Raw genomic sequence first — 13,668 nt, 5'->3', positions numbered from 1 at the left:
TTTACACCTTGTTAAAAGAGACCTAGTTAAAGGATTTACAAACACTCACTTGGAATGTTACCCTGTTAAAGGATTTAGCACCTTGTTTAAAGGCTTACAACATGGCTATTAGACCAACCTATGATCATAGAATTTTCATTCCTAATACAATGGCTAGAAAGTATTAGAATATGTTGACCTAATGACTTACAATCTTCAATTGCTAATTCCAGATCCTTGTTCTGCTCAGTCTAATTTGATCATTCCTTGATTTGATATGTCTCTGCTCAAAGTGCTAATGCTCTATTCTAACCAACTAAATTTTGAAATGATTCTCTTTCTCTAAGTCTTACACCCCTTTGAACTTCACTAGCATTACATATACCTCTCTTACATTCACACCAATTATGGGGTTTCATCCTCCTTTTAAAGATTTCGAAGACTTAGGGTTAGGTATGAATCTATGATTAGTATTCATCCTTCTTTCCTGCTCAAATATTTACACTTTTCTTATTGTTTGCATGCTTTCTCCATTTTTCTTATTGGCTTCGTGCTGATTACATAGGGAATGCAAAATATTTGATCTTATCTTTTAGATCCTTCGAGATTCATCTTAAGTCGGCTCAAAAATAGTTTACATCTGAGAGTGTGAAGGTACAAACTCATATGTTGATTTTATGTTACTCAACACTTACTGATTGTTGATGCTTAGCACATATAGGAATTCTATCTCACTTGGCATCTATACTTTTCTCAACACCTATAGTAACTCGGCATCACTTATCACTTGGTACTTGAAACTTTCTCAACACCTGAAGTTCACTCAGCACCTATTGAATCTTTGGCTCAGCACATACTATAGCTCAACATATGTATCATAATCAACATCAACTTAGAAATTGGTTAAGTGTGTTAACACTCAATTTTCATAACTAATCTAAGACCAACAATCTCCCCCTTTGACATGAGTGGCAAAACCACTTAACTAAACATTATGACTTTGATCTCTATGAGTATAATAAACATCTTGTTTGGGATATGTACAAAACTTCAAAGACTTGTTCAAAATTTTGTAGAAGACTATACACCTTAAAAACTTATAACTCCCCCTGATCTGATGTACCATTTCTATAACCAAAATTTCTTTTGTTGAATTTGTCTCATGTTGTTTCCATTTTCTGCCTTTTCATTCCTTTGCTTCTATTTTTGTTTGCTCTGTGTCTTCTCTCCCTTCTCCTCAAAACTAAAAATTTGAATATCTCCTCAAATTATTATATCTCCCCCTTTATCTACATAATGTATTATCTCCCCCATTCTTATTATGTACCTCCATTATTATCTTCAGAGAAGCGTCCCAGATGTCCAATGCTATTTCCATTGCTTTGAGCTAGATGGTTGTCTCTAATGCAAGATGTACTAAATCATCTAATCTAAAAAGATTTGGATCTTTCTACAAAATATTCTTTGCATAGGCCACTTCTTTATGCAATACTTCCAAATGTAGGGTGATTGTAGACTGTATTTGTATCAATTTGGCCTTAATATTACCCTCTTCTACTATTAATATAGCTAACTCCTTTTGCATGTGAAGTGTTGTGGCAAAATGCTTCTCACTTTGAGTTGGATCCTTCGGTAGCTTCGTGCTTGATATCTTAAGTTTCCTCTCCAAGATCAATATTCTTTGGCTAGTCTCTTGTGTGAAATATGAAGAGTCACACAATTTGGAGTACAATGAGAATATGTTCTCAAGTACTATTTTCACTTTCTCAACTTTCTTAGCTAGTTCAACCTGTGATATTGCTATTTCACTAGATATTTTCTCATTGAATTTCATTTGAAATTTCTTCTCAGACCATTCCAATAATTTAACATTGGTATCAAGGTCTTCATTTTGTACTTGGTCCACTATGTTGGATAGTTGCTCCATAATGGGCTTTGTTTCATTAGGTACTAGCAAGCTAAATGCATCAAGGAAGATGTCTTTGATTTCTATTAGTGCTTGCCTCTACCTATACTCATTCCTAAGTATCTTCTACTTCTTCTTCCTCTCCAATGCCTCTTACACTTCATTGATCTGTACGTTAAGTTCATTGTTTTGTAGTCATAGGTTGGTATGATTATCTCTTCATCAAGTGTACGGTCTCCATAGAGAAGTACCATTGCTACCTTGGTAGAGCTTGAGCCTAGTGCTGAAATTTATAGTGGTACTACATTAGTGCTTGACTGCTTGGTAGGAGTCCAAATAGTAGGTAAATTAACCAATGTATGTATTGCCTCATGCTCTCTTTCCTTGGGGGTTTTCTCCTCTTCCTTATCTTCTTCACTTCTACCTTGATCAATTATGGTGATCAGAGGAGGTGCACCTTTTCTCTATGCTATAGGATCAGTGGTATCTTTCTATCCTATTTTCTCCATAGTTTTCTCCTCAACAGTTGTTGTTACTATCACTGTGGAATCAACCTTAGCAAATGTGTCTTGTGTTGCTTGCTCTTTTGGTTGATCACTTGTGGATGTAGGAGGTTGTGAAGGTGGTTCTTTTGTATTCACCTTCTCCTTAGTTATTTTAGCTACAACCTTCTATAACTCTTCTACACTCACCAAAATGGGATTTGTACACAACTATGATTACAAAGTTGTTAGGTGAAGGATCTTTTTGAGATCCTCTATAGTCAATTGATTGATGTTCTGACTTGAGGTATCAAGAACATCCTTCACAATTACTTTCTCTATAGATGTAGGTGGTGCATGTGAAGGACTAGGTAGTGGCATTTGTGTCTTGGACACTCTATTCTTGTTGTTGCTCCTCAACCATTGCCTTGTCACTTTTTTGTTTCTTCTCCTCCACTATAACTTCTTCCTTATCTTTCTCTCCTTCTTCCTCCTTTTCATTTTCCTCTTCCTCTTCACCATCATTTCTTCCCTCAAAGGGATTTTCTTGCCCTTCCTTGACAGTAGTTAGCCCATAAATCAATTTCCACATTTTTGTGGAGTTCTTTACAACATCCTCAATTTTATTTTGTAGAATGTTGAAGGCTTTATATTTGGGTGCAAATTTGCTCCCATGTTTCTTACTAGCCTTGCTTATTTGACCTTTTGTAAGGTCAAGCATCACATGAGCCAATGTTGACTCCCTTATTTCCCTTTCCATGTTTAGGAAATAATGCCATTTATTTTCAACAATTGAACTTCCCTCCTTAGGCATAAAATTATCAAGTTCAAGTGGAGTAGTCTTGAACTTGGCCATCATAGTGTAGATAGATTCTTCCACTATGTTCTAGTCTTCCCTTGATATCTTATTAAAATCAATGGTCTTTAATCCAGTTAAATCTACATTATCTCTAATTTTATCACAAACATTTTCAAGATCAGATTTGGTGGTGTGACTTACCACTCTAAATTGCCCACTGTCAAATTTTATTTTCTCTTCATCTGACTCTAGGGGTGCAACATATTTCTTCTTTTCTTTTCTACTAGCCCTCCTTGCTCTATAACTTTCTTATTCTCTTTTTCTTTGGCTAATTTTTTTGTAGCCCTTATGTCTACCCTTTTAGTAGGCTTGGCTGGGCTCAGCTTAGATGTTTTGTTCTTCCCTTTGGGATGTGCAACAAGTTGTTTTTGTGCCTTTCTTTTCTTAGGTTCAGCCTTGGGTGCTTCTTGCTTGGTACCTCCTTCTTCCTCGGTATCCTAACCCATGCCTTGGGTTAGTGCTAATGGCTCTTGTCCTTGTTCTTCCATCATCATCAACTTCTTCATCTTCTTCTTCTTCTGCCTCAGCTACCCCTTCTCCAAATTTAGCTTTCAGCTTCTTCACAAGTTTGTCCTTTTTCTTCAATGAGAAAGTTTTCTTTAACTCCATGTCTACTTTTGATCTTACCACATTGTAAGTCCCAAAATGTGGTGCACTCTTGTCCACTTCTTCTGCTAACAATGCAGTTCTAGCTGCAGATGCCTTGTCCATATTTATCTCATATCCAAGAGGTCTTAGCCATCTAACCCTTGGTATGGTTGCTTGAATATAGGTATAATCAGTATCTACAAGAAAACATACATCATTTACATGTTCCTCAACCAATGAAATAGGTATCCTCAATCTCTGTTTCATGGATTTCTTGAAATCTTCAAAATAACTTATCATAAGAGTTTCAAAAGTAGCTCCCATTTGTTCAATATATTCATTTACTCGAGCTACTATGGACCTATTGATTTTCTAGCTAACTTTACCAAAGGATGCAAATTCATTTTGTACATAGAAAAATATGCAAATCAAAATTTCACCAAATTTGCACTATGCTCCCTTAGTTCTCCTTGTTGCTACTAAATTTTTATTAATTTGTTGCAATTGCAATTCTGCAAGATCATAATTATGATCCTTCTTAACTAATTTATAACCAACATCCACTACAATGCAAGGTACAATGTTAAGTCTAGTGGATCGATAAAACTTGTGAGAAATAACCTTAAGAGAAAAGTCAACAAGAGAGTCTTGGATGGTATCTATAGTCATTCTTCTCTTGTTCCATTCAGCTCCTATGTTCTTCTCAATTGCTTCCTTAGATTCACTTTTGAGGGTCTTTGGCCGATCTAGGGTTGGATACCCTATTACTCTATGAATGTTCCTCTTTGATATCTTTATTGGGCCATCCTCTAACCATAAACTACCATCATGAATCCTTCTTAACACTATTATGATCCATTCAGTTTTAAAGACAGTGGGAAATTCTAAGGCATGAGTCAAACCCTTCCTCTCAACTATTTGATACTCTTCCTTTAAAACTCCATTTTCACACAACCTATCATATGCTTCTCTCATTTCCATGTCCCTAATGACACAAATCTTATAGTTATAACACCTCTAATATCTTGGACCATAACTACCATAGGAGGAATAATAGATAGGGCTCTAGCTAGGTCATTTTTGTATGCCACTTTAGAGATTGTCCAAAAATTAGGTTGTTTTACTTCATTTGACACTAATTAGACCTCAAACGGCTCTTTCTCTTGAGATTTCCTAGAACTGGAGGCCATTTTCTTCTATCTAGGGTTTTAAACATGAAGAAATTTAAAACTGCATAGCTCAGCACTAGTGTAAATACCTTGAATCAATGAAACTAAGCTAAATCTCTATTGAAATTAGTTCAAATGTTGGATTCTCTACTTTGAAATTGTTCTGCACTCTTCTTCATCTTAGCTCTTTGTTTGTAATGAAGAAAAATGGTTCAAAATGTGAACATATACCCTTATTTCACAACATTTATGCTTAGTGCATTTATAGTTGTCCATTCAGCTTTTTAAGCATTTCTACATTACTCAACTTCCATTGTCTTTCCACCACTTAGCATATACTAAAGTTTCCCTTACTCATCTTCAATTTAAATTTCCCTTTGCTTGGCTTCTACTACTAATTTGGCTACAACTAATCACTCAGCTTCTACTAAATTTGGCAATCAACCCGGCATGTATTGGAATTTTACTCAACATCTAAGGGCAACTTTTCTTACTCGGCAATACTAGTGAAAACTTAAAGTTTTAACTTTGCATCTCTCTTCATGTTGATCTATCCTTTTGAGTACTTGCTTATCTTAGAATTAATATATGATAAAGCTTTGTATATCAGTGCCATATTCCTTCTTTTGCTTAGTTTGATGAAGTGTGACCACTTGACCTTTTGGTTGAAGTGATCCCCTCATTTGATGTACTGCTTCCATCTTTCTTCTTCCATGTCTTATTCATTTCTCCTCTGATATTTTCAACATCTACCTTTCCTTTTTCCTTTGTTGAACACTGAGTTAGGTGTCTTTGACCTTGTTGGGAAATTTCTACTGATTTGACCAGTCTTCAAACAACTAAAGCATGTAGTTTGGCTGAGCCATCTACTGTAGTTTCCACTGAATGTGTTCTTATGTAATTTTCAAGGACGTGTCCATGTTCTTGACAGTAATGGCAGCTATACTTAGTGTTGTAGTCCCAATTTTAGTGATGTCCATGATTATTTCCCCTTGCTAGCTGATTAGGTCACATGGGCTTTGATCTACACTCAAAAGCTCTATGTCCATACTTCTTGAAATTGTAGCAATGACCTTCAAATATTGGTGTTCTAATAGTCCTAGTCCTACAGTCATGTGCTTGATGTCTTTGCTTGTTGCACTTGTGATAGTGATCTATATTCTTAGGTTTGTCATGCTAATGGGAATTCTTGCTCCTACACACATTAGAGGTATGTCCCTTTTTACCACAGAAATGACAAGTAGGTTTAGTGTTCTTACCTTTGTTACTTATTTCTTCTATTGTCTTGGATGACTCTCCTTTTTTAGTGCTGGTGTATCCTAGTCCTAAAGTATCATTGTTGGCTCTTGGTAATTTTAGTAGCTATTCAAAGTACTTGATGGCCTCATTAGGTTTATTGAAGCTCTTAGAAATTTTCCTCTCTTTTTAGGTTATTTTGCAATTGTTCATTTTTCTTCTTTAGTGTGGAGATCTCAATATCCTTAACATTCAGTTCATGATGTGCATTCATCATCTGACTTAGGGTGTCTAGCTGCATGTTTGAAATTCTTGCAAGCTCAACTGACTTTTCTTCCAATCTGTTACCAAGGTTTCTCTTTTCTTCTTCTAGCATAGCCTTATCTTCAATAGATCTTTTCTTCTATTCAATTACTTCACAAAGCATCATGACTTGTGATTCTTGTTCAATCTTGAGAGTTCTGATCTCTTTTGCTTGGGCTCTATTCTTCTCCATTAGGTCTACTATTGCTGCATCAAACTCTTTGGAATCTCCATTTGCAAACAATTTTGAGGTGTCAATATCCTTGTATTGTGTATCATTCTCAACTATGGCAATCTCTCTTCTTCTCTTTAAATATTTTCTTAGTTCTTCCCTAGCTTCTTCCAATGTATGTAAAGTGACTTGTATATCAATTATCTAGTTTTCTATGACCTTCCCAAATTTGTAGACTTCCATTTCCATATCTTTTCTCCAAGCTGTAAGGCTCCTACTTATGAAAACTAGGATCTGATACCAATTGTTGGAATTTACAAATGGGAAGATTTAATTCTGAGAGGGGGGTGGGGGGTGAATCAAAAGTAACAATGTTTAGCCTTTAAAACTTTTTAACTGAGATCATTTACATGCATCTACCATATCTAATTAACATAAAAGTAAAGACATGCATGAAAATAGATAACACAAGATTTTGATCACCCAGAAACCCTCCAAAATGAGAAGGTAAAATTGGGGTGGGGATAACACTCACAAATTATCACTACAATAATATGTAACTATTTTAAGGTTACAAAGTTTGACCACTTCCAATGGTCTACCTTGTGAAAGGCCTACCCTGTTAAAGAATTTAGCACCTTGTTTAAAGGCTTACAACATGGTTGTTAGACCAACCTATTATCATAATATTTTCATTCCTAATACAATGGCTAGAAAGTATTAGAATATGTTGACCTGATGAATTACAATCTTCAATTGTTGATTCTAGATCCTTGTTATGCTCAATCTAATTTGATCCTTCTATGATCTAATATTTCTTTGCTCAAAGTGCTAATGCTCTATTATAACCAACTAAATTATGCAATGTTTCTCTTCCTTTAAATCTTTACACCCCTCTAAACTTGCCTAGCATTCCATATACCTCTCTTACATTTGCAGAAATTATGGGATTTCATCCTCCTTTTAATGATTTCAAATACTTAGGGTTAGGTATGAATCTATGATCACTATTTATCCTTATTTCCTCCTCAAATCTTTACACTTTTCTTATTAGTTGCTTGCTTTCTCCAATTTTCTTATTGGCTGCATGTTGATTACATAGGGAATGCAAAAGATTTGATCTTATCTTTTAGATCCTTCAAGATTCATCTTAGGTTGGCTCAAAAGTGGTTTACGTCTGAGTTTGTGAAGGCACAAACTCATATGCTAATTCTATGTTAGTCGACACTTACTGATTGTTGATTCTTGGCAAGTATAGGAATTCTGTCTCACTTGGCTCTTATAGTAACTCTGTCTCGCTCGACATCTATACTTTTCTCGGCACCTATAGTGACTCGACATCACTTATCACTTGGTACTTGAAACTTACTCGGTACCTAAAGTTCACTCAGCACCTGTTGAATCTCTGGCTTGGCACATACTATAGCTTAGCATCTGTAGCATACTTGACATCAACTTAGAAATTGGTTAAGTGTGTTGACACTCAATTGTTAAAACTAGTCTAAGACCAACAAACATATACTAGTAATATGTTTCCTTTAGACTAAATTTCTCCACTATTGTGATCACATTTGTTAGTCACAATTTTAGTTTCTTTTTCTATCACTGTTCCCTTGGTTTATAGCCCAAAATTACTTTTTCAAATAAATTCATCTTGTTTTTCTATAGCTTCCATTTTATTCTATAAAATCAAAAACATTTGATAGTTAGGAACAAATCTTCTCCTATACTTTACCAAAAATAGTTCCTATTGATCTTGAGATAGATCGGGCTTGACTCTTATTAAAAAGTCTATTCTTATTTTTTACTCTTCTTCTTATGCCTATTGCCATCTTCTTTCCAATCTCTCATATAAATATTTGAGTATCTTCTCATCAATTTCACTAGGAGCTAACTTATGATTAGTAATCATATGTACCATATCCTCCTTAATTTAGATTTTGTAAGTATTATCCAATGTATTGTATTTTAAAAATCTAAAGTTGGATAATCCTAAAGATCTTCTTAGATTTCTACATACCTCTTTAATAGACTTACATTGTAGTTTGGGTGGTCCTCTCACCAATATCCTTCTCTTAGGTTGAATGCACTAGGCTCAATAGTCTCTACTACTCTTTGTTTTGCAATCTACTCGACACTAGTAGCTACCTTGATTCTTGGTTTATTTGGTAGTGAGGGAAAGAGGGGTGGTTCAGAGGCACCTAAATTTCAAGAGAACAAATAGGTTTAGATTCATTAAGTCATATGTTGAAATAATGTGATCCATTTATTATATATTTGAGTCTTTTGAGTCAAGATATAAAAGCTAGAGAAGCCATTTTTAATAAGTTGTCAAAGTTGTAAGAGGAGGGCTTGATATGACAAATAATGTCAAAATATTTATTTCATAGGTGAATGGATCTATTGACATCCATCTAAAGTCATTTGAGTCATAATGTTAGTCTAGGTTGGGTTTGTATGAAAGTTGAAATGTAAAAATGCATAAAGTGCATAAAATGTTGTCAAAAATGCAAAAGGGTGGTTTGGATTTCATAAACCACCAAAAAATCTATAAAAATAGATGTATGATCGAACCAAAGCATAAAGGAAAGGAAGAGATACATTTTGAAACACAATTGGTAATATCTTGTGTTGTTATTTTGATTGGTTTTTCAATTTTCATGTTGGTTCCAGGTCTTGTATGGCCATGTACAGCCTAGAAACCATGTAAATCTTTTATATTTGGATAGAGAAGTGAATAAATTTCTTTTGGATTTATTTTGGATTTATTTTAGTTAGAAATGAAGAATTTATGCAGGTTTTGGCAAAGCTTGTAAATTGCAGATTTGAGGATGCCCAACTATAGTCAAGTTGAAATGTTTGGAATGATCGCATTTGAATTAATAAGAAAATATATATGAATTAATTGGAAATATATATGAATCAAGGTTTATTTCCAAATTTTTTTAGTTACTTTCATTCAAATTTGTGTAAGTTATGTTCATTTTAATGAAGACTGGTTTTTACAGATCTCCATTAAAGTTACAAGACACATTTGGTCCTTGTAGAATGATTTATGCACTATAAGAATTAACAGCTTGTATATTATGAAACTAGACTCATATAAGGTTGATTTTAAATTGGTTTGATGTTATTTGGAATCATATTGAGAAAGTTATTTGATTCCCTAGGAAGGGTTACTAGTTTTACTTCTGATTTATGATAGAGAAAATGGGTCTACATGCAGAGACTATAACGTGTAATTGATTGATTATTTTGGGCTCATATTTGAATATGTTTTATTATTTCTAATTTGGAACAACTCCACCAAATGGTTTTTCAAGAAAATATTTAGAACTAAAGTTATGAACAATGGAATCAGATATAGAAATCAGGATATGTGAATGGAGAAAGATTGATATTTTTATGTTGGATGTCTCTAATTATGGAGTTTATTTAATATATTTTAAAGGGATCAACATTTATCCCACTAATTGGTTGATTTTTATGATGCTCTATATCAAGGGGTGTCACTACTAGCTTCTACTTAGTTCCTTAAGCCTTCTTACTTCGTGGAGTGACAACAACTAAGGCTTTACCTTTATCTCCTTCTTCTTCTTCATCTTCCTCATCAACACTATCTTTTTATTCATATTCTCCAAGACCTTGTGTTATCTACAATTGTTCCTTTACCTTTCTTAGGGTGCCTAGTTATTCTTCTAGGTCTTCAATCATTTTTATCCTTTTCTTCTCCTTAGAAGATATCTTAATATTTATAGTTAGTCTAGCCTTAGCTTCCTTATATCTTCCAAAAGATTCAGCCTCAATGTCTATTTCTTCTTTTAATAGTGCAATAAGGTTTGCACTCACTGAATCACTATCAATTACATAATCAATACTTTGTAACCAAGTCTTCCTCAACTTTTCTATCTACAAAAATATATTGTCTATATCTACAAGAAAACATATGTCATTATAATACATTGTGACCAATTCTTCAAGTATCCTCATCATCATCTTCACCCTTTTCTTGAATTCCTCAAAATAAGCATCGATGAAATTCTCAAAATTTTCTCCTAATTGAGTAATGTATTCATATATCTATCTAGTCACTAGTTTGTTCTATTCCCAACCAACATCACCAACACTAGGAAAATACTTATGTATGTAAAAGAAAGTACTTACCATGAGGCATCTGGACTTACACATTGAATTCTTTGATTTTCTAATAGATGATAGATTCTCTACTAATTGTAGTCTTTACAACTTAGTAAGATCATATTCATAATCTTTCACCACTATCTTCCATCCTTGATCCATTTCCATACATGGTACGTTGTTCAATCTACTTGACATATAAAATTTTTGAGCTATAACCCTCATAAAAAAATTTATTTTTGGATCATAAATGTTTGTAATGGACAAACTTCATCCATTGCCTCGACTTCCTCTTGACTAAGGCATCACATGGTTTTCCTCTTTTCTAGGATAGGATATCTTGTAACTTTGTGAATCATTTTCTTTGTGATCTCTATGGGTCTATTATGTAACCAATAATTCATATCATGAATTCCACTCAAAACTATTTTAATCCATTCAATCTTGGAATTATTTGAAAATTCTAGGGCATGAGTTAACCCTTTCTTTAAAAAACTTTAAATTCATCCTTCAAGATTTCTCCATTACATAACTTCTCATATGCTTCTGTGATCTCATAGTTTCCACTTCTTTGATATTACACATATAACAACTCCTAACATCATGAATCATAATAACTTTAGGTAGTATCAAGGATATCACACCCATTGAATCTCATTTCATAACATTTAGCAACCTTCCATAAATTTGGTCTTATGTATCTTTATATATGCAAATATGAACTTTGGTACATTTCATGTAAGAAAATGATATATGATATATTAATAAAATATGCAGTTCCATACACACCTCTCTTGCTTAGTTTGAGATGACATGATCACCTTCTCCACTAGATTTGGTGACCTTAGCTCCATTTGATCCACTATTTCCATCTTCTACTTTATTTTTTCCATTTTTGATTCAATTCCTTCTTAATTTTCTCAATGTCTTCTTTTCCTTCACCTTTATCTTATTTGATTTGCTAAATGTACTTGAGTCCTGCAATTCTTGTTTAAATGTCCTAACTTGTGACTTTTGGAACATGCATTATTAGGAGCATGATTCTACCTCTGATTTATCCAATAAGGTTTTGTCTAAGATTTGCATTCATATGTTGTATGCCCATACTTGTAATAGTTATAGCAGTTGTTAGAATGGGGTTATCATTGCACCAAAAGACCAATCTATCAATTCCCAATATAACCACTCAAATTATAGTACACAAGAGGCGATTAATCCCTTGATACAAATCCTAACAAGATCTTTGAAAAAATTTCTAACAATCTCCCCCTCAACATCACCCAGATTTGAACCCTTGATTAAACTCTAATACCACTTATTAGAGTGGGATTGTCATTGCACCAAAAGATTGATCTATCAATATGCAATACAACCACTCAATTTATAGTATACACAAGGTAGTTAAACCCTTTTCATGAATTCCGAGGGGAGTGTTGAAAAAATTTCTAACAAAAATATCCTTTAAATCTAGGTGTAGTAGATGCATTCCTCATTCTTGAGCTACACTCATGTATTTGATGTCATTATTTCTTGCAATAAAAATAGTAACTAGTAAACTTAGGTTTATAATTTTGCATACCATGTTTGCTTCAACAAATGTTTTTAGTATGACCAAGTTTTCCATAGTGATAGCATGTTGATTTATCCTTTGACTTTGCATTCCTCATCCCTCCATTCTTGGATGATTCTCCTTGCTCAATGTATGAATGTCCTAACCCATCAATACTGCTAGATGACTTCATAAGCTCTTCAAAGTATTTCATTGTATCTTTTGGTTTGTTGAATCTCTCCATAGATTATTTTTTAGTTTTTAGTTCATTCTTTAGTATGTCCATTTGTGATTTGATATTTTCAATTTCCACATCCTTGTGATTGAATTCCTGATTTTCAAGAATTAGTTGATTCATCATGTCCAATTGTTTGTTAGTGAGCTTCTACACATATCTGATATCCTTTCCTCAAGTCTAGTAGTCATTAATCTTTTGTCTTCTTTAGCCATAGTCTTGTCTTCTTCAACTTTCTTATTTTTTTCAGTCACTTCACATAATCTTACTGATCAGATTCCATGTTCTCTTTCCAGTCCTATTATTTCTTCATTCAAGAGTTTGTTCTTTTCAAGTAGATCTGTAGATTCTTTTTCAATTGGACTGATTGATTCAAACAATCCTTTAAGCTCAACTTCCTCATAGGAAAATTGTTTATCCTAGATAGCCAATTCCTTTCTTCTTTTCAAAGATTTCTTTAGATATTGTCTTTCTTTCTCAAGTTTCTACAATTTGAGTTGGATGTCAATCACCTAAGTGTCAATAACCTTGTCCAATTTAAAAGCCTCCATCACCAAGATCTATTCTCCAAGTGATTAAACTTTTCTTAGAGAACCAATTCTCTAATACCAATTGTTGATTGATGGAAGTGTAAAGAGGATAATAGGATATTGAGACAGGGGGGCAGAGGGGGGTGAGTTAGAATCTTAAGAACTTTTTCTTCTCACCAATTCATTTACACATTAACTAGTTAACTTGTGCATGTAAAATTTGTAATAATAAACTTTCTATAATATGTAAATCTGATCTATCACATACATGAAAACAAACATGTAACATAATTTTTTTACCTACAAACCCTCCAAAGTGAAGGTAAAACTAGGGTGAGGATGACACCCAAAAATCTACACTACTATAGTAATAAAGTTAACATGTTAGGGTTATAATATTTGATCATAATGTATGGTCTACCCTATGAGGAATTTGCCCTATTAAATGCTAAAGAGTATATTAGGTCTCACCTTGTTAAAGGATTTTAAACTCAAAATGAAGTAAGGACACTATCATGATCTT

Source organism: Cupressus sempervirens, chromosome 10, assembly GCF_028749045.1.
Source record: "Cupressus sempervirens isolate cs-2001-9-10 chromosome 10, ASM2874904v1, whole genome shotgun sequence".
NCBI lineage: Eukaryota > Viridiplantae > Streptophyta > Pinopsida > Cupressales > Cupressaceae > Cupressus > Cupressus sempervirens.
The sequence above is the reverse complement of the archived record's forward strand: the minus strand, read 5'-3'. Positions refer to the sequence as shown.